Below are 25,377 nucleotides of genomic sequence, written 5' to 3'. Positions count from 1 at the left end.
CAACATGAAGGTTTTAACAACCAATTTAGAACACATTAAAATTAATATGGTGGAACTCACTTTGATGACTAACCACTGCAACGCAATATCTAATGAACCAGGATGTCAATGCAGACTTGAAATTTGAATAGTTGTTTTTACTTGCCTTTACAAAAAAAAAAAAAAAAAAAAGAAAAATAAGAAAAAAAAGAAAAGGACAATAACGACTTTTCTAAAACAAATATTCTTTGACTACCGTCACTGAAAACTCAGAGTAATGTGTTACTGCAGGAATGGCTATATTAAAATGCATAGGCAGTGAGAAAAAATCCTTTCAATTTACAAAAAATATACATTAATGCAAACATTTTATTGTGAATTACTTTGATGTTTTGCTTTTTACTTCAAATCTGTAATACACTGAAAAAAAGCTTCTCAAGTTTACAGGGAAATTTGCCCTTCTTTCCTTCTTTGTGTTTGTGTATCTATAGAACTTTAAAATATAGCAGGAATGGGAACTAACCAGCTTCTTAAAATGCAATTCTACCATGCTTCAGCTTTCCTTACCTACAAATTCCAAAGATTCAGCTAAAATGCTGACAGAACATCTGTGTTTTTTTCCACCACATGGATGTCACCAGCACAGGAGAATCTGAAAGTAACATCTGGCTCCATCTTGCTAGTTAATGGATTTTTTCCTTGAGGAATAATCTGAGCATGATAGAAGAGCAAAGGTTTGCTCTATCCTGCAGAATGTCCATTATCAGGGAACTAGCATTAGGGAAGAAAAGTAATTGGCAAACTAAGCACATTCAATATGGGGTTTATTCAGAATACAGATCTCACTTGCTATTTGAGTGTTGCTGTTTAAGGTAAATAGCATAGCATTTGTAAATGCTTTGAATCTTCTCACATTTGATGTATGGTATAAACTAAGATCTTGGTAATACTGCATTCTTTCTTTTTGAGCCTACTATGTTTAACAAGGTTTTCTAATGAGACTACAATTCTCCAGAATGTCTGTCACTGAGGCTTCTGTGCAACATACCTGCCCTCATACATTATGCAAACCTCAGTAGAAGATTTGCCCATGGTTTTGGTAGGCAACACTTAAGAAAATGGAAATAACAAAGCCAAATCTATCCTTTTTTCTAAACTATGTTTTTAAAAAAGTTTTAGAAGTGGGTTATATTTTAAATGGTAATTTATTCCATAATGTATGTGGGAGACTTGTAGAAGGTCTTTCATTTATCCTTTTGTTCTAAATCTAAGTGTATCTGTGAACTCTCCTGGACACAGGTTTCTGTTTGTCACAGTAGAGAACTAAATGGCAGTGGAGGTTGGCTTACATGCTTAGATGATCATTTCCAGACTGATGATTCTGCATGTGAGTGACAGCAACAAAGGGATCTCTTTTGCAATTAAATGTGCACACTATTTAAGGGTTTGATATTGTTCAGTTTGTTAATCAGCCATTTGTCTTTGAATTTCCTTCTTTCTCAGTTTCAGAGCTGTGCTATGTTTTGCAAGAGTAAGGAGACATTAGTAATTACTTGAACTGTTCTTCATTTTCCTCTTAGTAGATTAGAGACTGCAAAATAGGTTACTAGTGTACGCACTCCGTCCCTTGGCAGAGGTTCTGTGCCTGAGCACCATTAGTGTCACAGAGATCCATTTGATTCCTCACAAAAGAACTATACAGGTCTTAGAATTCCTAGGATTTGAGTAATGATGCATGGCAATCTAAAGCCAAGCTTTTCATTTAGGTGGATTTCCTCTTCAGTTGCTTTATTTCATGTTGGTGATTCTAATGACTGATTAGAACCCACTTCTAAAGATTGTGGTAAATTCAAGTGAAAATGTCTATAATACTTTGGCTCAGCATGTAACTATTTAATATAAAAGTTTCTAAGTCATATTGTTTTTAGAGAACAGAAAAGTCTTTCTTTACATATTCTATTCATTTGTTGAATTGGACAGATAATCTCCTCAAAAATTAAATAAATAAAAACACTCTTACTGCTCTATTCCACAACATCATTAAAAAAACCAAACATTTTTCAAAGCATCTGGTAAACATAATTTTGTGTTTTCAATATATTTTTTGTAGAAGAATTCCAAAGAAATGTGAGGCTTCAAAAGGCTCTCTGGTCTCAAATAATGCTACTGGAAACAATTTTCCATCCATTACAAGTAACAGGCAGTAAAAACCCACAAACAGTGAACCCTTTAAATTTAAAATGACATATTATTTTAACAAAGATTTTGCTTCTTCAGGCTGTAAAAGGAAAACTCTTTAAGGTTCTTACTAAACTCTGAGGACATAAAAACGGCCTAAATAAATAAAGTAGTAATAATCAAAACTAAAGACACATGATAAAAAATGACATATTAATTTTAGGTATACACCTAATTTATGGGTCTTCACGAAATCAATTTAGACACCCCTACAATGAAACATAACATGAGGAATGATCATGAAGGTTTTCAGCCTTTTAGCTCTGTAACTTCCCTGAAAGTTAATAATCAAACAATCTAGAGCATAGGGGCAAGGTATTTCCAAATAGCACGGCAAATGTGTTTGTAAATAGTGTAGCATCACTGTATGAAGTGGGTTTTTTGGTTTTTTGCTTTGTTTGGATTTTTTTGCAAGAATTTCTAAGTCTTCACTACTTCTCATTTTGCTATGGCAAATGTAGAACAGATCCTTCTTTCCCCACCATTTATATGTTTAAGGTGACATTTTACACAAAAGAGGAAACTTTAATATAATAGATATCAGTACCTAGTTCCTAGAGGACCATAAAAAGTTTCATACTTGAAATTTACCACTGGTGAATATGTTTCATAATAACTGCAATACATATGTGAAAAAGAATATTTAATTAAAGTTGGTATTTACTGACCTTTTGACAGAGAAAACCATCACTAGATATTAAGAATAGGAATCATATGGGGTTGCAGAGCTCTGAGCAATTGTTTTATCTTGTCTCAATCCTCACTGAATTAATGAACTTATCTGTGTTGTGACCACCACAGTTCAAAAGTAGGAAAAGAAACGCTTTGTGCTTGTTAGGGCAAACTGAATGTGACAGTTCAAGGTAAAGTAAAATTCACAAAGTGCCAAAGACTCTTGTGATTTATGCATAAAATCTACCAGTTGTACACCATATATATTCTGTGTCTCCTCAAAGATAAACTGCTGAGTAGGAATAATCATCTAACAAATCAAAATGTCAGCCAAATCTAAAAAATGTTTTTTAAATTTCTTTTTCTCATGGAGTTATTTCACTGTGTTATGAAAAGAATATTGCACATTCTGTTAAAACAGCCCAAAACAAAACAACACAAAAGCCCACTGCCACAAGAAAAATAGTGTTTTCCAAATAACTCTAGAGGATTATGTTGCTAACTCTTATGGGTTTGAAATAATCTGACCTAAGAGTTCAAGATTTTGCTCTAATCTAACAATAAAGGAAAAGTCATACTTTTATGATTTTGTAATGCACGGTGTGCTCCAATGCTGCTTTTTTATTTTATGTGGATGCTCTGCAAATCCATCTGTCCCTCCATAGCTGTAGTCTGGCACTAGCCGAATTATCTCTGAAAAGAACGTAAATCCCATAACACAGCTGCAAGCGCAAAGGCACATGACTACTGTCAGGAAAAATTAAAAATGTCCACATTTTATGGTCTTAATTTCTGCATTAAGTAGTTCTTACTACTTACTTCATTTTTCTGGCCTGAAGAATGGAAGTGACTGTCTATCATTTCAAACCTTCAAGATCTAGGTATCTGAGGGAAAATGATATATTGAAGTAGCATGTCTTTCCTTTATATGCAGGCACAGATATTGACACACTTTTTTTTGTTGGTTTTGGGTTTTTTTGTTTTGTTTTTTGGTGGTTTTTTGGGGTTTTTTTGGTTTGGTTTGGTTTGGGTTTTTTTTGTTTGTTTGTTTTGGTTTTTTTTGGTTTTTTTGCTTTGTAGCATAGATTGGCTGTGTTACTTTGGCTGTGGGAAACTCCTTTCCATGAGGAGGGCTGATATCACCATCATGAAAAAACAAATATAAAGATTAACTTATTTAATTTTTTTATGTTATACAAGGTGAAAGCAAAATTTCAAAACATTTACTTCTCATCCACAGAAGAATCAAGATCTCACTGTTTAAAATTCCTGTCAGGCTGGGAGATATATAGGAAATTGCTGTTTCTGTTCAAAATACTTAGTTTTTCCATATGCAGATAGAAGAATTTTCAGCCACTCCTACAATCTTTTTAATCATATATATGCACCTGAGCACAGCAGACTCTGTAGCCTGGAAAACTCTTTCAGAATAACGGGAACACCACATCCCTGAACATAATCTATAACAGTGAGGGGAAGATGCTGAGCTATGCTTCCAGCACTTAGGTGAGTATCTTTCTATGATCTGAGACACAACATGACTGACACTCACATCTGTGCCCATAGCTGTGCCTCCCACATCTGTAAAACAAGAATGGAAAGGCAGTCAAAGCACCTTAAAGTAGGTGTTTAAGGACTTCATTCAGTTGTCCAAAGATGTCTGAAAAATCCTGCAGTCCCAGAAACACCCAGGCGGATCTGACCATTGAGATGCAGGACTTATGGGATATCTGTGCTATAAAAGACAGGCATTTGGAGAACAAAGAGGATATCTTAGGGCAAATTAAATGGCATTAGATGCCTCTCCCTAGGCAAATGAATCACACCAGGCTAATAGCCTGAAACCCTTTGCAGAAAATGTAAGTCACCTATCCCAGTTCTTCACAACTGATTAAGGTATTACACCACCTCAAATTTTAGAGCTGGAGCTACTATGTTCAGAGAAAATCTCTCAGTCATCTGCACTCACTGTACACTGATTGCATGGCAGAGTAGATTTTGAGAGTGCTACCTGGATCCTGTGTGGAGGAAATTAAGACAAATGACACACTCCTGGAGGGCAGCCCAATGCAACCCAGCTGCTAATGAGAATCCAGTCTTGGAATCGGAGTAGAGCTTAGCCTTAAGCAAGAAATCCTGAAATACATAAGACTGGATGTTGGGACCTTATCACCACCTGTTTCCCTATACAATTCCCTAGATACAATTGCTTTGAATTATACTGTTTGCTAAAGTAGATATAATTAACGTAGAACCTGTTTTCAGTGACTCTGTAGCAACAATAGAACTCATTCCTACCAGCTGAAGCAGTCGGTTTCTGTCAGAGATGCAAGCATTTCCAGGAGAAGAGAGGTTCTCCACCTCCGCTACTGAAACCATCTTCCTGGCAGTCAGTACCAAGAAGCCCTGGGCAGAACAGGCTATTAATAAAAAAAAAAAAAAAAAACAAACATGGGAGTCATGGGAATCCAGATGCTACCACAGCTCATATACGGGACTGTATATATGTTCATCTATAACACTCCTAGAGAGAGTCCATTTCCTCTCAAGGTCCCCATGCTCTACAAATTATCCAGGCTTCAGAGGATGAGTAATCTGACTGCTATCCAGCCATCATTTCTCATTTCTATTTCTCCAACAATCAGTAGATGCAGAGGGGTCTTTAAATTAATTTAACTAAAGCATTAAGAAACCTTCAAAAGAACTGAATCTGATTTGACCTCGAATATACTAACAGAGATAAACAAGCTGGGAAGATTGCATAATCTAGTTTTTGACCATATTCTGCATGTGGCCTAACTAAGGACATTCTTGAAAACATCGGCAGCAAGTACGGGATAAAACATTTTTCTCAAGGTAATTAGGCAGATTACAGACAATGTTGTACTTCAAACTGTATAATGTTAAAGGTATAGTACTAGAGATCAGGATAATATCTCAGTGCATTCTTAAGAACCTAAATTTAGGCATTTAGAAAAATTGCTGGAAAGTCTTAGACACTTAAACAAACCTGAAATCAAGTCTGACTATACTGACTTGAATGTGTTATTGTGTGATACTTTGTAGATTAAAAATTTTTGATCTGCCCTACGAGATTATTACCATGAAATTTTCTTACTAGATCTTGCTAATATTTTTTTAGAAACATTTAAAAAAGACATTTCCCTATTTGATAGATTTCTGTGTAATTTTTATCAGTTTTGCTAAAAAGCCACAAACAGCAATGAATGTAACAGACACACATGAAAAATCTTTGAGAGCTAAAGAAATAGGTGTAGTTCATGGGTATTCTGAGAAATGCTTTCAGTACATGTTAGTCTTGAACCGTATTAGTGTCAATGACAGCCTGCCACTGCCTTTATGCAGGGCACTGGTAGACTACTGCATATAGAAAAATATGATAATTTTACATAGATTCAGCAATGGTTTGGAAGAATGAGGTGATTATGTCTGTAACCTTTGAACCCTTGTATCCAAAGCAAAAAGGATAATTTCATTGACATGTGTAATTGCTCTCTTCAACTATCCTAATGTCTTTTTCATCCCAGACTCCAGTGCCATGCTGTTCTTTTGCATCTCTGCTGTGAGAGAGGCTCGAATAGCAGGCTGTGAATCATATTCCATTAAGCTCTGAATAGAGCTGCATCTACTTGGAAAGGTTTACAGCTGCTGTTTGATCCAGCCCCAAAACACATTTATGTGACACTGCTCTTGCTCATCAAATTAAATTCGATTATTAAAAAAATTATTATTGTATTATGAATGCCACATTTCCAATTATTTCAAACCACAGATGTCACTGTTCTAAATGTATGTCTAAGTCTTAATGACATATTAAAGTAATGAGAAATTGCATGCTACTCAGGAACTTCTTTTTTTTACTCATCCAAAAGTTCATTACATTTTTTAAGGGTCTGGCACACAATTTTACAAAATGTTGCACAAATATATTGCAGTATTGATACAAATTCAATGTTTGGACACTCTCTTGTTTTGTTCTCCACAGATCTTTTCCAAAGTATACTATTCATTAGTTTTGAATAAATTATTATATATCTTGACCCTTAGAAACTGAAGGGATAAAATATTTAGACTCTCCAGAACGCTGATACTTCTAATTTCTGTCCAAACACCTCTGAGAGATATTATAACTTTTTGACATTTAGGATAAAATAAAACTGAGGAGATAAAAGGCTAAGATATGCAAATGAAACCAAAGTATCAATCTTCACCTAGGACTAGAACTGAAATTTATGAGGGTTTTTAAGGAAACATTTTAAAATGTGTGTTGGGCACAGAACCCCTGATTTCCACTCTGCAGGAAACAGGATCTGTTAAATGTTTATCACCCACTTCTGTTTACTTTGTTTTGGGAAGGTTTCAGAATCTCAGTGTGACCATGGGGAAGTATGTAAGTAGCTGAGATAGATACTGCACACATGTCTAAAGCTGTGCTGACCACATGTTCCATTTGTAAAGCCACACAGTGAAGAGTCCAGGGAAACTTTCCTTCAGAGATGTGGTACAGACATCCCAGAACAAAACAGGTCCCATTCATCTCTTGAGGATGCATTAAACTAGCATAAATCAGATCAGCCTTGGCTGCTGCAAGTTGTGTGAAGCTGCAGCTGTTGTTTTTTTAGCACCTTTTTGTTCACTTTTCTCATTCGTGCTTCCCTGTGTGCACTGGGTGCTGGTGCCCAGGCACTGCCATGGTGCTCTGGGAGGGGCCAGTGCTGACCCAGACCAAACACACCCAGTTCCAGATGGCTCCAGACAGTTTCAGAACAGACCTACAGTAGGACACGACTGAGGTCTTCAGCCAAAATGACAACATTGGTGAGAAAGTGTACTTAAGAAAGGGTAAAAAAATGCTGCACAGAAGAGTTTTGAAAGAGGAGTGAGGAAAAAAGTGTGATCAACAGACCTGCAGACATGCAAGTGAGAGAAGGAGGTGGAGGAGTCAAGCTGGACCTGGGAAGCAGAGTGGGGGAGGTGTTTTCATTTTTTTATTTTGTTTATCCCTATGCAAATCTGTTTTAATTGCAATAAATTAAATTTATTTTTCCCAAGTTGAGCCTGTTGTGGTCATGGTAAGGGACTTCCCTGTGCTTATTCCACCCCATGAGCTTTTTGATCTTATTTCCTCCCCTGTCATCTTAATGAGTAGGGTAGGATAACGGCTGAGGGGAGCACTGGCAGCCAGGCAAGGTCAGCCCACCACAATGTACATTGAACCAGGAATAGTCAAGTTAAGTCCTAGATCTTGCAACTGTCCAACTGTCTTCCCAACAATTTTATCATAATTCAGCTTTGTTAATTATAGGGTAAACACTGTCTATTTATAGCAACATGTTAAGAATGGATTCCAACAAACAGTAACGGAAGTACAGACACTGGCAATGGTTATTCTCAGGGATGGTCTGCCTAATGCTGACTGATGAGGGAAAATCTTAAAACCTCAGAGGGAAGTCTCTGTGTTACACTTTCCATAAGTCTGTTCTATTCTTAGATATCTACAATTGCTTATGATTTACTCTTCTTTTTTTTTTCTGGAAAAGAAGGGGAAATGCAAATAAATTTAAAAGGTAAACAGGGTGTTAAGTATTCTGTTGTGCTAGCAGTGTCATATTACAAAAACAGGTATTCTAATGCTACTCTACCTGTCAGTAAATCCCTCAATCCATTGCAACTTGCTTGAAAACTCTCACCATTTCAAAAATGTAAATTTCAACACTATAGTTCCTATTTATGTCTAATAGAAATGAAAGAAAGCTACCTGAGTGGATATAAAAAAAAATCCTTCCCATTTCCAACAGGAAAGCTAGTTTACTACTGGTCTTCTAAAGCCTAAATCTAAAATATTTAAGACGAAGGAGAGTTGTATGTTAGCATTATAGCATAAAAATGTATATTAGAATTCTGAGTGGTGAAAACTTGTATTGCCTTTAGCTATACCTTGCCAATTATTCACAGAATAAAAGATTTAATGGAAAGAAAATAATAAATGTAGAGCAGCTGCAAACATTGATTCATTTGTCTATCAACAGATGTCTATAATATTGTATATTTTACAACCCTCTCAAAATTTCTTCATCTAAAAAAAAATATCTGTAGTTATATATGTGTATAACATATATGCTGGACCATAGTTCCATGGACTACATTGAACAGCTGGTCCTGAAGAGTGCCCATTGCACTATTGATTAGTATCCTGAATCAGTCTCATAAATTGCTGAATATAGACAAGAAAGCAAATTGCACTTTAGCTTGCACAAAGACAACTCAATGATTCTAAATCAGTGTTGAACTAATTTGCCTTGCTCATGATGTATGTGTTTGAGAATGTCTTTTAGTCTCACTGGTTTGAAAGAAAATGTATCAAAATAGCATTATGAATATATCAGCTCATTCTAACAGAAATAACCTCAATTTATTGACTACACTAACTGGTTTTATTAAAAAAAAATAAATAAACCAAACATACCAAATCAAACAAACAAAAAAAAAATCCTATGGAGAAATCTCTGAGCCATCCAGGGTGCAGTGCTTGGAACCATAGCTGAATACAATTTGTGGTTTTGATGTGTTTTTCTGCTGGGTTTAGGAGTCCTGCATGCCAGCCTACATTGCTCATGTCACATCAGCTAGGTTAGGCATCTGCTCAGGTGTAGAAGCTATGGGGGCAAATTGTCTCAAGCTCAGTGTAGCATCCCATGAACTCTCCTGCCTCGGTCAGTTCCCAAGTCCTTGGCCCTGGCTACAGCAGTAACTTCTCACCATAGAGTCAGTCCTCCTGGGAGGAAAAGCAGTCTCCAATTTGGACTTCTGTGCCTCAACTTCCCCTGTGTAACTTCCCCTGGTTTCTCCTTTCCCTGTCCCCTCACTGGATTGGTATCCCTGGTGGCCACCTCCCTTTCCCTGGAGACCAAACCCCTCTGTGCACAGCCCTTAGCGCCACTCCGCACCCCTTCCCCTTCTTAAGCTCTCCTCCAGGTGGTCAGCCTCTTTTATTTCGCCGGGTTCCCTTCAGCCACATGTGATATCCTTCACTGGACTGGAACCCTGCAAAAAGAGCCTTTCTTGCCTGTATCACTGAGCCAGCTGCGGTGAGGGTCTGACTGCGTTGCCTGAAGGTTATCTCAACTTACTTTTCTACAGGAGAGGTTTGTTGGGGGGCTGATTATAGGCAGCAGCAGCTGCTATTCCAACACCTGCATTTTTAGCTCAGTTTGGCTAAGAACTTTTCACTTTATGACAGACTGGACTGCTTTTGGAGGAAGAGAAGGGAGTTCTGTGAGTGATTGAGATCTCTCAAAAGTTCACAGAGGAGCTCAAAAACTGTTGAAGATTTTCAAACATCTGCAAGATTTATCTGTTTTTTAAGGAACTTTCTTTACTGTCACTTCAGGAGCCACTCTCTGATTTACAGTCACTCCATCCAAGACTTTAACTGTGTATCCAAAGCCCCTTTATAGTGGGAGGCTCCAGTGAGTAAATGGGTCTCACCTGAGTCCCTACACAACCCACTCCAACACAGTCAGACCAGGGTTCCCTACAGGTTCAATCCCAGGTTTCCCACAGCACAGTCTCAGTCACACATTTGGTTCTCTTAAGTAATGGAATCATGCTGCAGCAACATAGCTCAAGCTGGTGCCCCTAGGGAAGAAACCAAGCTAAGTGATCTCTAGGTTTTTATACCCTTACCGTCTACGCACACTCTTTTCATGTGCCTTGCATTAGCCTCTTGGTCCAATTGTAGATTTTGGTCTGGGCTCTTCTCATTTCCAGTTGGGTCCTGCAGGGTCTCTGGTGACCAGCCCCCTATCCAGCCAGTGATACAGCTCTGCTTGCCCTTTGTTAGGCCAAAAGTCAGAGCCCATCCACAGCTAATTTCAGGGGCTTCAGCCATTTCTCACCACCCAGGGCACAAAGTGCAGCTTGGATACCAAGCTACCTGCACTGGGGGTATTCCTCAACACGACAAAAGGTACGTGGCTATAATGAGCACATGTACAAGTAAGATAGCTGTCTAAAGTCCTTCTGTCACTTTTACAGTGTAATTTGTCTCTTCTTGTGAGATACCTAAAACAGCCACGTCAGGTCCTACAAGTGTGTCCTTTTCCCCATCGACCAGGAGAAAAGCTTAAAATCACCAACCTGGATATTATCATCAAGCACAGGAATTGACTCTTAAGTGAAAGACCAAATACATTAAGCTATCCCATGGGGCATTCGACTTATTCCTTAAAGGTGTGTACCTCCCATACACCCTCCAAATCTCCAAACTCCATGCTGATGCCTCTTATATCCTAGGATATTTCAAAAGTCACTAGTCAGTTGCATGAGAAATTCAATGGTCTTTACTTGTGGTCAGCCAAATAATTCTCTATGCTTTAGATTTCCTCATTGACTCATAGACTTCCTTTGACAGTAATTATAGACTAAAACCAGATATCCAGATCACTAACCTATAGATGCATTCAGTTCAGTGTTAACCTGGACATTGACCATAGGGTATTCTCATTTTGGGGTTGACCTAGCTACCTGAACATAAGCAGCCAATGCTATTTGAGATGTAGGCTGTCCAAGACAGCCTCATGGGTCTGACACTGTGACATGGGACTCAGGAAAAACACATGCCCTACTCAGGTGGTGGATAGAGACGTGGTAGAATATCCTATGGCACAGTAAATAGCATTAGATGCCCATCTTTTAGGAAATCAAGGTAGTATTAATTTGTTTAAACATAAGGTTCCAGCTTATGTGAGGTCTCCTATCTGGCTTTCATCCAATGATTTAGAGACTGGAAATTACCCATAAGATCTGAATAAGACACAGCATCTGCACATTATTCTACATGTAAGTTAGATTACATGTATGTTTTGTATGTCCTACAACATCATTCTTAAGGGACTTCTTAATTTCCCCCTTTTGCATATAAAAATGAATATAGGTGAGTTAATGGTGAAAATTTCAATGAATGTATAAGTAGTTGCGAGTCCCTATTATTTTTAGTGTCATCTCAGGTTATTTTTTTCCTTCTTAAACCTACATTCTCTTTCATCTTAATAAAATATAAAATTGTGCAAAAAAATTTAAACTTTACATATAGGAAGCATATCTAATGTGACTACTATAGGATTGTAATGGTTACAGTTTCCATTTTTATCCTTCATTGTAGGACATACTAATATGAGTCTAGATGTGCTGACACACTTGCATACAGTAAGATATTATTTTCTCCAGAATAGCTTCCAAATGCCCCAATTTTGAGAATTTTTAAGGACAACTGTAACATTGGAGGAGAAAACCAATAATTTTATTTATGCAATTAACTGGATAAGGCTGTTGCCATCATAGCAAATCAGCATTGCAAATCCCAGTTTTCATCAGGTCAGCAAATTGATCTTGGCTTGGATCTTTTAATTCCTGTTGATGGAATGCTTTAACGTTATTCAACTAAACACCAGGGTCATCCTGATCTCAAATTATGTGGTTATTTCCAAAGTACAAGCTGTTTCAAGGGAAGCCTAGCCTGTTTATTTACTGATGCATGTCCAGATGTGCTTTTCAGACTTTAAAGAACTGAATCAGAAGCAATTCACAAAAGTTCAACATAAATAATTTATCTAGTTCTTACGCATTTTTAAGAAGAGAAGGGACTCTATATGTTAGCATTTTGCCAATGCAATAAAAATCATTGCTAACTGGGACTTGTGTCATAACGTTTTGGTCACTGAGTTTGTCATGCTTGCACAATATGTGTTTCATTGTTCAAAGTATTCCAGATTGTCAAAACTCACTGAGGAGGCCAGAAAACCTGGATGCCTGTTGATTTGTGAGTGCCTTCAGTAATTTTCTTTCCCAGCTACTGCTGGCTTTGGAGAAAGTCTAACATTTCAATACAGATGAAAATGCTGCAAACATTGACTGCTCTGTTGTGAGATGACTCATTTTGAAGACAGCTATTTCTTTTGTGAGCTCATACACTGAACATGTAAATATTGGTGCTTCCAAATTCACAGTTTGGGACAGGCCCTAAGGCTCCACATACTCAAGCACTCCCTTGTTAATGCAGTACACAAGGCTAAGTAAGGAGGCAGGACTGGGGAGCCAAAATCTGATTCGTTTCACCTAGGATTATGCAATGTCTGTATGAAACTGTAAGGCACTGTTCAAGGAGGAAGAGATTGTCTGACAGCATGTGTCATGCTGTACTACTAAAATCTTTCAGGGAGCACAGACCAGCACCAAATCCTGTCCACATGTTCAGGAAAAATGAATGAGGCAGGTACTGAAATACATAGCTAGCGTGAAGAAGGGAATGGAGAACATTTCTCCTGAGACAGGTATGTAAGAGTCTGCTTTATCCAGCCTAACAATATAAAAACTGAAAGTAACATCACTGCTGCCTATAAATGCACCAAGCAGGTAAATGCCTGGGAGGAGCAAAAGTCACTTAAGTTTAAGAACTAAGTTGGCACAAAAACAGAGCACAAAAACCATTAATAAAGTTAGGCTACAAATTAGAAAGAGATTTCTAACAATTTAAGCATAGATGCTCAGCATTAGCAGTCTTTTAATAAGAGCTTTAGCACCTTTTCAAGTAGAACCTGATAAACTTACATACCCTGACAAATTCATGATGTGCCCAAGTAGGGATTAATGAACCAAAAATAGGACCACTAGCTACAGTTCTTTTTCTGCCCATGTATATTCAGAAAATGATATTTCTTATGGGATTATTCAGATTATAAAGAAACTCAGGAAGTCCAACACCTAGTTGCCTCTTGAAGACCCTTAAGGGGAAAAGAGACTGCATCATCTCTCTGAGTAACTTCTTCCAAAGTTTGATTGTAGTCTTGAGAAAAACATTTCTCCTTACATTCACCTGGATCTCCCTTATTTCAATTTATGTGTCATTCTCTCACTATATAATTTTGGGCAGGCTTCATTAGCTGACTCTGCTTCAGCAGAAAATTTGGACTATATAATTGTGGTGTATCTCTTCCAATTTTAATGATTTTTCAGAGTCTGATTCTATACAGCTCTGGAAAAGCTTGGCTCCACCTTTTTAATAGCCTCCCCACAGGTGTTTAGTCATGTGGGGCAATTCCCTCAAAGTCATCTATTTTTCAGAGTAGACAACACCTCTCTCTTCCCAGGGCAAGTGCTCTAGCCCTGAGCCATCACGGTGGCCATGAGCTGAACTGACTCCAGATATTGATGTCTGTCTTGTGCTGGGGGGACTAAAACTGATGAGAGCTAAGCAGAGGGGCTAATCCCTCCTTTTTATGTACTGTTTTTGATCCTGTTAATACAATCCAAGAGGCTGTTGTGCCAGGGCACTGCTGGCCCATGCTCACCTTGCTGTCCAGCAGACCCTAACTTCCCTTTCCACAGAGCTGCTCCCAATTCTCTTTACTTAGACTGTATCGTCTTCCTCCCCAGGTGCAGGAATTTGTATGTGTCCTCTATGAATTTCATAAGATTCCTGTTAGTCCATTTCTCCAGCCTATCTAGGTCCCCTGGAGAGTGCTCCTGCACTGGAGCATCTTGATTGGTCCTCCACAGTTTGGCATCATCTACAGACTTAATAAAAGTGCACACTGATGTTTCCTCCAGGTCATTGATAAAGACTACAGTGGACTCTTGAGGTCTTCCACTTGTTACCAAACTCCAGGTAGATAATAAACCATTAACCACTGTCCTCTGAGCCTAGTCATGAAGAGTTTTTTATACATATGGTTGTCCACACATCAATACTGTAAGTGAACTCGATATAATGTCCTGACTTGTTTTATGGCTCTACCTTCCTAGTCCTCATTTCAATTCTCTTGTGCCACTCTGATAATTTGTAACTATTTGAGATGTTTAAGAAATACTTTAAATAATGATGGTCTAGGGATTAGAGCTAATTCCAGTTTCAGAGCTGAAATGGAAAGACAACCTTACTGCTAAGGTAATTTGCTTGAGTAGGAAAGAGTCCCAAGGTATGAGCTTCTCTCACCTCATAATAGGTGTTTAAGGAGCAGCCAGGCATCCTGGACTCCTTTGATAATCAATGGAAAGAAATAGATTTCACTAGAGAATGGGAAGTTTGATCTTTTCAGACTTAGGAAGAAATTAATCATTGGCTCTAAACCCTTATTTTTCTCCATAAACCACAGAGTGAGTTCTTCAAATGCCTGAATTAGGACAGATTAATCTACTTTCCCATTTTCCTGTATATATGGTCCCAATTGTCTATCCCTTGATCATGATCTAAATGTGCATATTATGTGTATAAAAGACCCAAGCCATGGTATAGAACGACAATTTAATTGCAATAAATAGAATTTAAAGTTTGAACTTTTATAAATTGGTTGCTAATTGCAATAAATAGAATTTAAAGCTTGAAATTTTATAAATTGGTTGTAAGAGTTAAGATGCAAAAATGAGCATACAAATAAAGTGAACCATATTTATAATTGTTTTATATTTATCTGCCTGTTATAATGACAAGTTACCAACACACTCTTTTTCCCCAGTGCATATGGTATGTTCATCTGAAGTTTCCACAGAGTAATTAAGATACTCTGTTTCATTATTAATTTTCATAAATATCCCTGTTAGCAATTCTTTGATCAAAATAAGTGCTTGTCCTTCCTGAGGTCTTCTAGATGATGCTGGCTTAGATTAATTGCTTATTTTGTTAAAAAGGATTTACCAGCTAAGAAACACAGTAGAAAAAAAAGTTGCTGACTTCATTAAAATATTCCGCAATGCTTTTGTAACAGGGAGAATAGTATCAATGTTACTGTCAAATAAAGATCAGTGTAATCCATACATTGATTTCTGAACTCGCAACCTTCTTGGATTGTTGGAAAATGCTAAGATTTTTGTTTACATCTTGAACTTTGCTTAAAAACTTATTGCCTCTTGATGGTTTGTCTTAGGATTTTCACCTTTTTTTCAGTGTCATTCATTCATATCTTGCTTTGATTTTGGTTTCAGTGAGAAGTAAAGCTATTGTTACCTTACAGAATTAAGTCCATTACCTTTTCATGAACAAAACTCAAGGTACATAAATATAACTTCTGTACATGTAGGCCAGTGTACAGGGGCATAATAGCAAAACATTAGCATACCAGACCTAATATTTATATGCATACTACTTTGCACATTTAATATGACATATTGCATAGAGCTTTTGATAAAACATTTGAGTAGAAGTCTGTTGCACATCTGTCTAACGGTGGAAATTGAGAATGAAGAACCTGCCAGCACAAAGCAATTGCCAGGCACTGGTAGTAACCATGGGGAATATATCTGAGGCACATCTTGCAAAGAGAAAGCTGTTTATCTCTCTTTATCAATGACGCCCCAGAATAACCATTTTTCTTCAAGGAGAAGCTCAATATATAACAGAAAAATGATACAAATCTAATCTTCAGTACTTTCTGGGTTATTTTTTCCTACTGAACTGGCAAGGCCCAACTTGGACATGCATATTTTTCTGACTATGAGAATAAAATGCTTCGCTGTGACACCAAACACAGAGTGGAAAAGAGTCTATTGTCATTACAGATTATACCACATGAAATCTTGAGGGAGCCATATGAACTTCATATCAACCCTTTTTAATATCTCACAGCATTGCTCGAGTTACTATTTCTTTAATGACAACATTTGTGCATGCAGAAAAACATACTCAGAAAGTAGTTTTGGAAGCCATATCTACCTCTAGAAGTGTTGTGCTCATTAGCTTGGTAATTCAACCAGAAGAAAGAAGCACAAATTTCCAGTATTTTTACTTCAGAAAATGTTACAAAATATAGAAAAAAATTTCTACAGAAACTAAGGCTAGACCTAATTATTATTATTAATCGGTGGCAATAATGTAATTTTAGAGACTGCCATGGAAGATCATAAGCAAAATAAAAATTTACATTGAGATATTTTTGTAGTCTTCATGTCCTCATTATGGCTAAACTCTGGAGGCTCTTTCCTATTCTTTTGGGCAACTAAATACGTCAAACTATGTTCCATAGTTTGTGGCTTGATTTCTCTGTCACTGATGCATGCATTCTTACCACGAACACAGCCATCCATGAAGCAACTATCAAAAACATTCTTACAGCCATCAGCTTAAACTGCACATCTGGTGCAAATTCTTCACAACTTCTCTGCTGCATTGAAGAAAGGGTACTTGTTTCCACTCTTTGTAATGTCACCTCTTGTTGTTACTACTCATTCATTTTGTGGGAGCCCACGATCATTTTTCTTGTTTGAGCTTTTTTCCATATTCCCTGTAAGCCTCCAAAAACATTCTGTTTTTGTTTTCCATCTTTAATACTCTCTATAACTGCAATACATGTAAAAAAAATTATAATTGCTAAACTCCAAATATGCCAAGGACAAGACCAGATCACTGTTTTTTCTGCTTCTCTGTTAACCTGTATTTCCATTTTTCTGTTATAGGTAATAGGCTGTAAAGGTAGGGACCCTGAAAGTGCTATAGAGATCATTTATCTGCTCTGTATTTCCGCACTGACAAACACCATAGGGTCATAATGTGCCTGTGGTTCTGAACAGTGTCACGATTGTAAAAAATTATAGCCAGCAACACTATTAGGAATTAAATGCAAAGCAATCTCAGTTTAGGTAGCTTTAGATCTAAAAACAAACAAATCAGGAGGATGGGAAAAGAGCCCCTAATGTATCCCTTCTGATTTTGTTTTCTTATAAATTTAGAGGAATCTAGAGGTCTATCTACAAAAATTTTGCCTCTCAGGCAAAATGACAATACAATAAAATATTTTCATATAATAAAAAGTACAGTGAGAGTTATTTGTTTTCAAATATTTACAAACATAAGTTTCTATGTGTTCTTGAAAGTCCAGAGGGAAAAACTCTCGAGAATTATCAGGATCCCAAAAAATAAGAATAAGCAGAGAAAGCAGTGAAGAAGAAGAATGATTTCTGAGTGCATTGGAGAGGTGTGTCTAATTGCCACATAACAGGATAAAAGTGTTTCCCTTCTATACATTTTTTGAGATTATACATCATAATATTTATAGCAGCCTTTTTTTACATTCCAGATTTCAGGCCTCCAGAAATAGTCATTCAACAAGGAATATTATTAAACATTAATTTTTTTTTTTCTTTTTCACTTCCACAATAACATTCTTCCCACAGAGGGAATTCTCTTTCTTCTCTGATATAGTGTGGTTAATCATTATTTGCTTTCCTTGTCAGAGCTACAGACTCATTATAAAAATGTCAGTAGCTAGCACTTAAACTTCTAACTGAAAGCCACTTATAGGCATTAGATCTATGAACTCTGAACTCCTGTGCACTCTTACCGTTGTTAATCTACAAAGAAACAGTCTTACGGTGATGGTGAATATATCCACAAAGCTTCTTTGTGCCACCACAGAACCCATTTAATACATAATTACATGTTATGAGAGACAGAAAACATGAAATGTTTGTAGAGAACAGTGCATCCAATATTTGCAAATTCCAAAAGAGCCAGCGATAAAATTTTGCCCAGTAAACTCTAATAGCTTAAATGCCAATAATAATAAGTGCTTCTTCCTCTAGTTAATAAAGATTGACAGCAAGAATAAATGAAACCAATATATAAGTGAAAGAAAGGAGAATTGTCAGCATGAATTATACTGGTGAAGTTGAGAGTAAAACTGTTATTGTCTAGGTGCTTAGGAAAAAAAATTAACCAATTGAAACTGGGAGACAAGAATTTTATAGGGCATTGTGCCAGGATACCACCTGTTTCTGCAGAATTTACAGTATTTTGGCAGAGAAGAAGATATTAAGTGGGGAATATAGGTACCCAGTCTTTAAGGAACTAAACCAAATTAACACCACGACAAGATTTTTCATTGAGAATTCTTTTCCATTTAGACAAAGTAAATAGAATCTGTCTTGTATTCAAGGGTACAGATAAAATCACTGGTTTTTACAAGCATTTCATTCTGTCAAGTGCATAAAATTATTTCCCTCTCTGATTCTCTGCATAAGACACTCATAATGACTCCCTAGAATATTTCAGTCAAATTATCATCTGGGGATTACATGAAACCACATGTTATCCAGGTTAAGTAAATGCATTCATTGCACTGGATAGAAAATACCATGGATAATTTGATGCTCATTGAAGAATTTATTTTAAGCAGTTACAAGTAGGCCAGACAGAAATACTTATTGCATTCTGGAAGAGCTGGGCAAAAGGCTTCATAATGAACAAGTTGAAGTAACAAGGCAATGCAGTGCTGCTGGTCACTCAAAGGATTCTTCTTGGGTGGATGCCTCATACTGTTACAAATTTGTTCCTTTCTGTTGAAGGGCAGGCAGGTAAGCTTCATGCAGCCATATCTCAGAGCAGGGTCAGAGAGCATGAACTCCCTCCCACTTCCATCTGCCATTGCAGTGGATGAAGCATAGTTTCCCTAAGTTATTTCAAGGGCAAAAAAAGTTATCTTGTCCTTTATGAATTCAGTAATGTTATATTCAATAATTAAAACACCTGCTTCCATGCCTTTTCCTCTCTCTAAAAAAACAAACCAAACAACCAAAAAAAAAAGCCACATTATGATCATTCCTGGTTATTGAAAACCAAAAAGAAAAAATCATTTAAATATTTTGTGGAAATCCATGAAAGTGTATAATCCTAAAATCTCACTATTGCACCTCCACAAGATAATTTTGTACTATTCATTGTTAGCACTCCGTGCAGCTCAGTCTTTCCCTGGCCGATGCAATGGTGAGTGCACGTGTAATGGCTGTGCTGCTGAAGCCTGTCGATTACAATTTATCTGAGCAGTCCAAAGCAATGCAGAGCACAAAACATTTTGCTGCTGAGCTACACAGAAACACTTCAGCTCCACTTAGTTCTTCCTGCTGATTGCTGCATAAATGCTAACCAGCTGGAGAGCAACCACACTCCTCAAGGACAGGCAGCAGAGACCTGCACCTATGGTGTGTGAACGTCCACAATAAAAGATCACTCTTGCAAGCACGCTTGAGCACAATGCCCTGCTTCTTAGGGAAAGGAGTATGCTGGTTCCTGACTTTTCCTCAATAAAGGAACAGTTCAGCACAGGATTGGGACTTTTTGGTCCAAAGAGTTCCAGATAATGGTTCTCCAATTCCAGTGCATTCATGTAGTCTCTTCTGGTTCCCAGACCAGCTCTGGTCACATAGATGCAGTATCTATTAATAACAAGACAGAAAAAATTTTACTGCCTACATTTTATACAGAGGAAGGAACAAAATTAGCTTTTGTTCACTCATTAAGATAAGATTGGCTCCTTACCCACCATCACCTCAAAAGCTGATTTGTTCCTAAATACTTGTAGAGTAAATGATCAATACTTCTGCAGATGGTTCTAAAATCAGAATAGTAAACACAAAAGGGAATCAAACCAAACTGATGGTGACTTGAGATGTAACAGCAATCAGTTAATCAGAAGATGAGCAGGGTATGGAGCCAGATAAGTAAACTAGATGGAGCAAAATCTGGATCAGATGGCATAGAGAGAAAATAAAGAATATAAATTAGCAGTCTGACCCAATGGATGGAAGAATCACAAAGTATTGTGACTGAATGGTCATGCAATTTTAAGGCTGCTTTGTAATACACAAGTGCACAGAGATAGAATTCAAGTAATGACATTCTTCTGTTTCAGGAATTACATTTTTTAATTTTCATGTTTTTTTAATGCAGCAGGATTTCTTTGGAGATTTTATATATAAATTATATGTATCTCAGTAACTTATAAATTTATAATCCTGGTGCAGAGAGATCAGAATAATAAAATGAAAATAATTTCCAAACTAGTGCCACTGGCATTCATCCATTTTTCTTACAAATCCCTCCTCAAACATCACTTCTCACATAAAAATTATATATTCTAACTTATTCAGGTCTTTCAGAGAATGTCTTGGCTACCTCTAATATAATGAGTGCTTTATGACCCTACTGTTCTTTGCCTTGAAAATGGCAAATACAGTCATTAAATGCTTTAAAATTTGATGTAAATATATCTGCAACTGTTATTCAGTCAGGTGAAATTTTAATAGAGTATGAATCTGGATCTTGGACAGCTGAGTTTAACAGTTCTGGATTTTCAGATCCATTCATGATAAGCTGTAACTTCAAATAATCTATCATTATATATCTTAATAATTTTTAGTGATAATATGTTAGCCTGGAAAATTAATCTGGAAATATTAACAAAGAAAACAATCCAGTATATCCTGGCGTCTTCCTGGTACATTTTATTCTATGTAGGTCCAAAGATGTCCAAGGGTACAGCAAAGATATTTTATTTCCAAGATGAAGGATCATAATATAAGGTCCCCAAATAATAAGAAATTAATATATAAAGCAACTCTGAAAAAAACTGATATAAACATAACAGGTAAGACTTTATGTTTAAGGTTGGAATATTTGAGTGACGTCTTGGCTTCCATCAGTTTGCCTGTTTCAACTTGGAAACTTCACTTAAGAGTTGAACAAGCAATAACTTTTTTGAAGGGAAATGTAGGCATAAAATCAGTTGCAAGCATGACTTCAAGACTCAGCAAATTCACCTTCTCACATAATACTGCACCCTTGCAGCAACCCACAGAGTCTAGAGGATAATCCTCAGCTCTTAACAATATTTTTTCAGAACAAGAGATATTCAGCATTCAGTCAGAAAGTGTCTATATTAGATTAAGAAAAGAGCAAGAATAAAAGTTAAGCTTAGTTGTGTTTCTCTCTTCTGGAAAGATTTCTTGATAATAAAATTGACTTCAATTTTAATGCAGACATTATGAAGATTTCAATATTAAATGGATGATCCTGTAGTGATCTCTGAATGATGTAGCAACAAAACAACAAAAAGATCCAGAAGACAATAGGGTATAATAGTGATTACTCTAGAATCTAGTTCAATTTTCTCTCCTTTTTTGCAGGTAGTCTCAGGAACTAAAAAAAGAAAAAAAATCTAAACTGACCATTGCTCTTAAAATATATTATAGCAATTAGTAGAAGGACTATAATTAAGATTTTTATTGCAATACTTTTGTGTCATCACTATAATAGAGTAACATGAGAGACATTTTTGAATACTTAAATCATAACACATTAATATGATAATACTATCATTATATTAAAGCTTTTGTTTGCAATAATATATCTTGCAGAAGCACTATCATGTGGCTTACTTTATTTCTTTTATAACAATTGTGTTATAACAATTCTTGTTTCATATGAAAGGGACCATATAATTTGAAGAGTCCTTGAAACAAAGAAACAGAAGGGCATAGAAACAGAAGGACATGTTCAGAAGCAGTCTCACTGACTCACTGGCCAGTGAAAGACTGAATATAATTAGCCAATTTAAATATATATTGTGATTTTATCTAGAGGAGAAATTTCTTCTATATTAGCATTTGCTTGGCTTCTCTTACAAAGATGACAACTAGTTGGAAAGAACTGAATGAGGGAACCAAACATGATCAGAAGTTAATTAACCCATGATCCACACTAAAGATGGAAAGCAAATCATAAGGTACCTTCATATATTTCTACTCTTTCAGTTATTATGCTGATCAGTTGGACTATTTGAATTCTCTCTCTGGTAAGGAACTAGTTACAATATGCTTTTAACAATCCTCTTTACAGGTTTTTCAAATAGACATTATCAGGCTAATAATGCTAACATAAATGTATGCATAATATTATAACTATTACATACCTGCCCTTATATAAACAGGAATAGATTATTTTAGGGATACTCAAAATAAGTTCCCAAAGTTTTAGCAAAGTAACACAGATCTTTTTTATTCACTAGATAATCATTGATAAAACCCTCTAATATTTTTATCAAGTTTAACATTCTTAGCTATTCCCCAGCATGGACAAATGATGAATTTCAAAATACTTCAAATATAATTAAGCAATACAGCATGAGTAAAGTACTCCCATGAGTAAAGAAATGTATCTCTCTCTTTCATAAATGAGTAAGATCAGATGGATTGATTAAGAAGAAATCCTTCAAGAAAATACCAGGTTGGTTTCTGTTATCTTGATAAATTGTTAAAGGGAAAATGTTATTACAGAGATACTTTAAGAAATAAAGTATCTACTAAAAGTCATGCATGATATTCATAGCAGATGTAAAAAGTAAAAGAAAAAAAAAAAAAAGGTGGGGCTTTTTCTTGTAAGGTTGGAGGTAACATGTCAGCTTTGATTCGGCAGCACACTTTGGAAAATGCTTCTCTTTTGAATAAAATATTTTTGTGGTAAAAATGTACTAATCTGGTGGGTAAATATACTACTTAAACGGTAACATTTAAGAAAAGTAGAAAACTCAAAATATAAACACTGAATCTAGTGCTGTAAAGAGAACCACAAATGTCGAAGACAAAATGAGAAAAACATATTTTCAAACTTCAGCACTTTCTCACGCCTGAAAAAATCAAAGTCACTAGCCCCCCAAATATGTCTATATATATACATATATGTTTGTGCATGTTCCTCCAAATATATGTTTTATCTTCACTGTGGTAAAACTAATGACTAAAATGTCATCTTATAGCACAGCAATATGTATTTGGGATATGATAAAAGACTATTGCAATCTTCTCCTCTGCTTCACACAGTTTGCAGTAAATTACAGTGATATCCACTGTGGATACAAATAAATGTACCCAATGCTTTTCAGACATGTAGTGAAGTAAATAAGGCAGTGTGTAGTAAGTGGAAAACAATGCGAGAGTGGTGCAGACCTTGTGTTTCCCTCATCTCCTGCTTCCCCTTCCCTTTAACACTGAGACTCACTTCTTGCCTGTCAGCTCTGCACAGCCATTGGCTGCTGTACTGATCCTTGTAAATTCTCTCATATTTTGGAGCCTTGAATAAATATGTAGAAGAGCCTTTCACATACAGTTATTTTTATTTCTTTGTTTGTTTATGTATTTGTTGGTAATAATACAAATAACCTCCTTTCAATCACCATGCAGAATCAGTGAAACACGAACAATGATTCTTTTATAATCAGTGGGAAAAAGGGTGACTTATGGGTATGAATAAAGAACGAAGAAACTCCTATATTCCTGATGATCTTATTATGACAAAAAGAAAAATTATGAACTCAACCAAGGAAAATGTGAGAGGGGGAAAGTTGCACTATAGTGATATGGGTGTCTTTGTTACATTGCAGTCATTGTATAGAAGTATTTCTACTCAGTCACACACTATTTTAAGAATCTGCTACATTAACAGTATCATTTCAGTTTTTAGAAGTTTCATAAATGTCTTCTGATTATTTTTCTTTTTACTCTGAAGTTTTATTGTAAATTTCACAGGGGATCCTTAGTCAGAAATAATAATTATTTTAATATATATTTACTAAGATACCATGTTTGATTCTTTAAGAGCATCAGTCCAAAACACTTCCATGCTGCAACTTGTGTGAATATTTTCCTACTGCTGGTTATTATAATACCTCATCCACAAAAATGCATGCCAGTGCTTTCTTCCCCTGCTCAAAGAGTGAACACATATTATCTCATCTTGTTTCCCCATTTCTGAGTCAAATTTCTGAGGAAGTTTATCCACAGTTAACTTTGTCAAATCACTTCCAATAAGACTGGAAACAACTTCCTACTCATTAGTACAGATGGAACCAATCATTAATTTTACCATTTTACTTGGAGCAAATGTATACTTATTTCCAAAAATAATATTGAATTTCAAGGATTTATATTACAGAAAGAGTACAGTCAGTTCCAAAATAGGATCATAAATTACTTGAGAATTTTCATGCTTAATGACCTACTGAGATGCACATGTTGTGCTTCCTTCCACTCATACATGTTGTCATGAATAACAGGCATTGCCCTTATATCAGTGTAGTACTATTGTTTTTCCACATTCCTTCAGAGGAATTTCTGTTTGGTGTACTGTATTTCTATTTTCTTTTTTCATACCTGTCAAGTAGCATATTCTAATGTGTCACCACAAGAACTAATAAGAGCTTTGTAACATGAACTCACAGACACCATCTGAAGACATCTAGTCCCAGACTGGACAGATATTGACTGAATCACATTGCTTCAAAATTGAGAAAACTTAAAAAAACCCTTACAAGTAAAATCAAGCAACCTTCTCAAATCTGTCTACAAATCAGCCAATCTCCTAACATTCAGAGGGAAACTATGGACTGCAGGACAAATAAACCCTAGAGTTTCCACAGGCAGAAGCTGATTACCTTCCCACCAAAAGATTTTGAAGTAAGGTCTTCACAGAGCTGTATTTCTAGTGGAGCTTGTATGCTGGAAGCTGTACAATCAGGAGACTCTTATAGCTTACAATTTACTTTCTTTTCCTCCCAGTTGCTGCTACTGACACAGACTGGAGAAAAAAAATTGTCTATAACAATTTCATAATAAATGCTTTTTAGGAGACACAGGCTTGTATCAAGGTTT

This window comes from Vidua macroura, chromosome 5 (genome assembly GCF_024509145.1).
Source record: "Vidua macroura isolate BioBank_ID:100142 chromosome 5, ASM2450914v1, whole genome shotgun sequence".
In the NCBI taxonomy this organism is placed as follows: domain Eukaryota; kingdom Metazoa; phylum Chordata; class Aves; order Passeriformes; family Viduidae; genus Vidua; species Vidua macroura.
Note: the sequence above shows the minus strand (reverse complement) of the source record.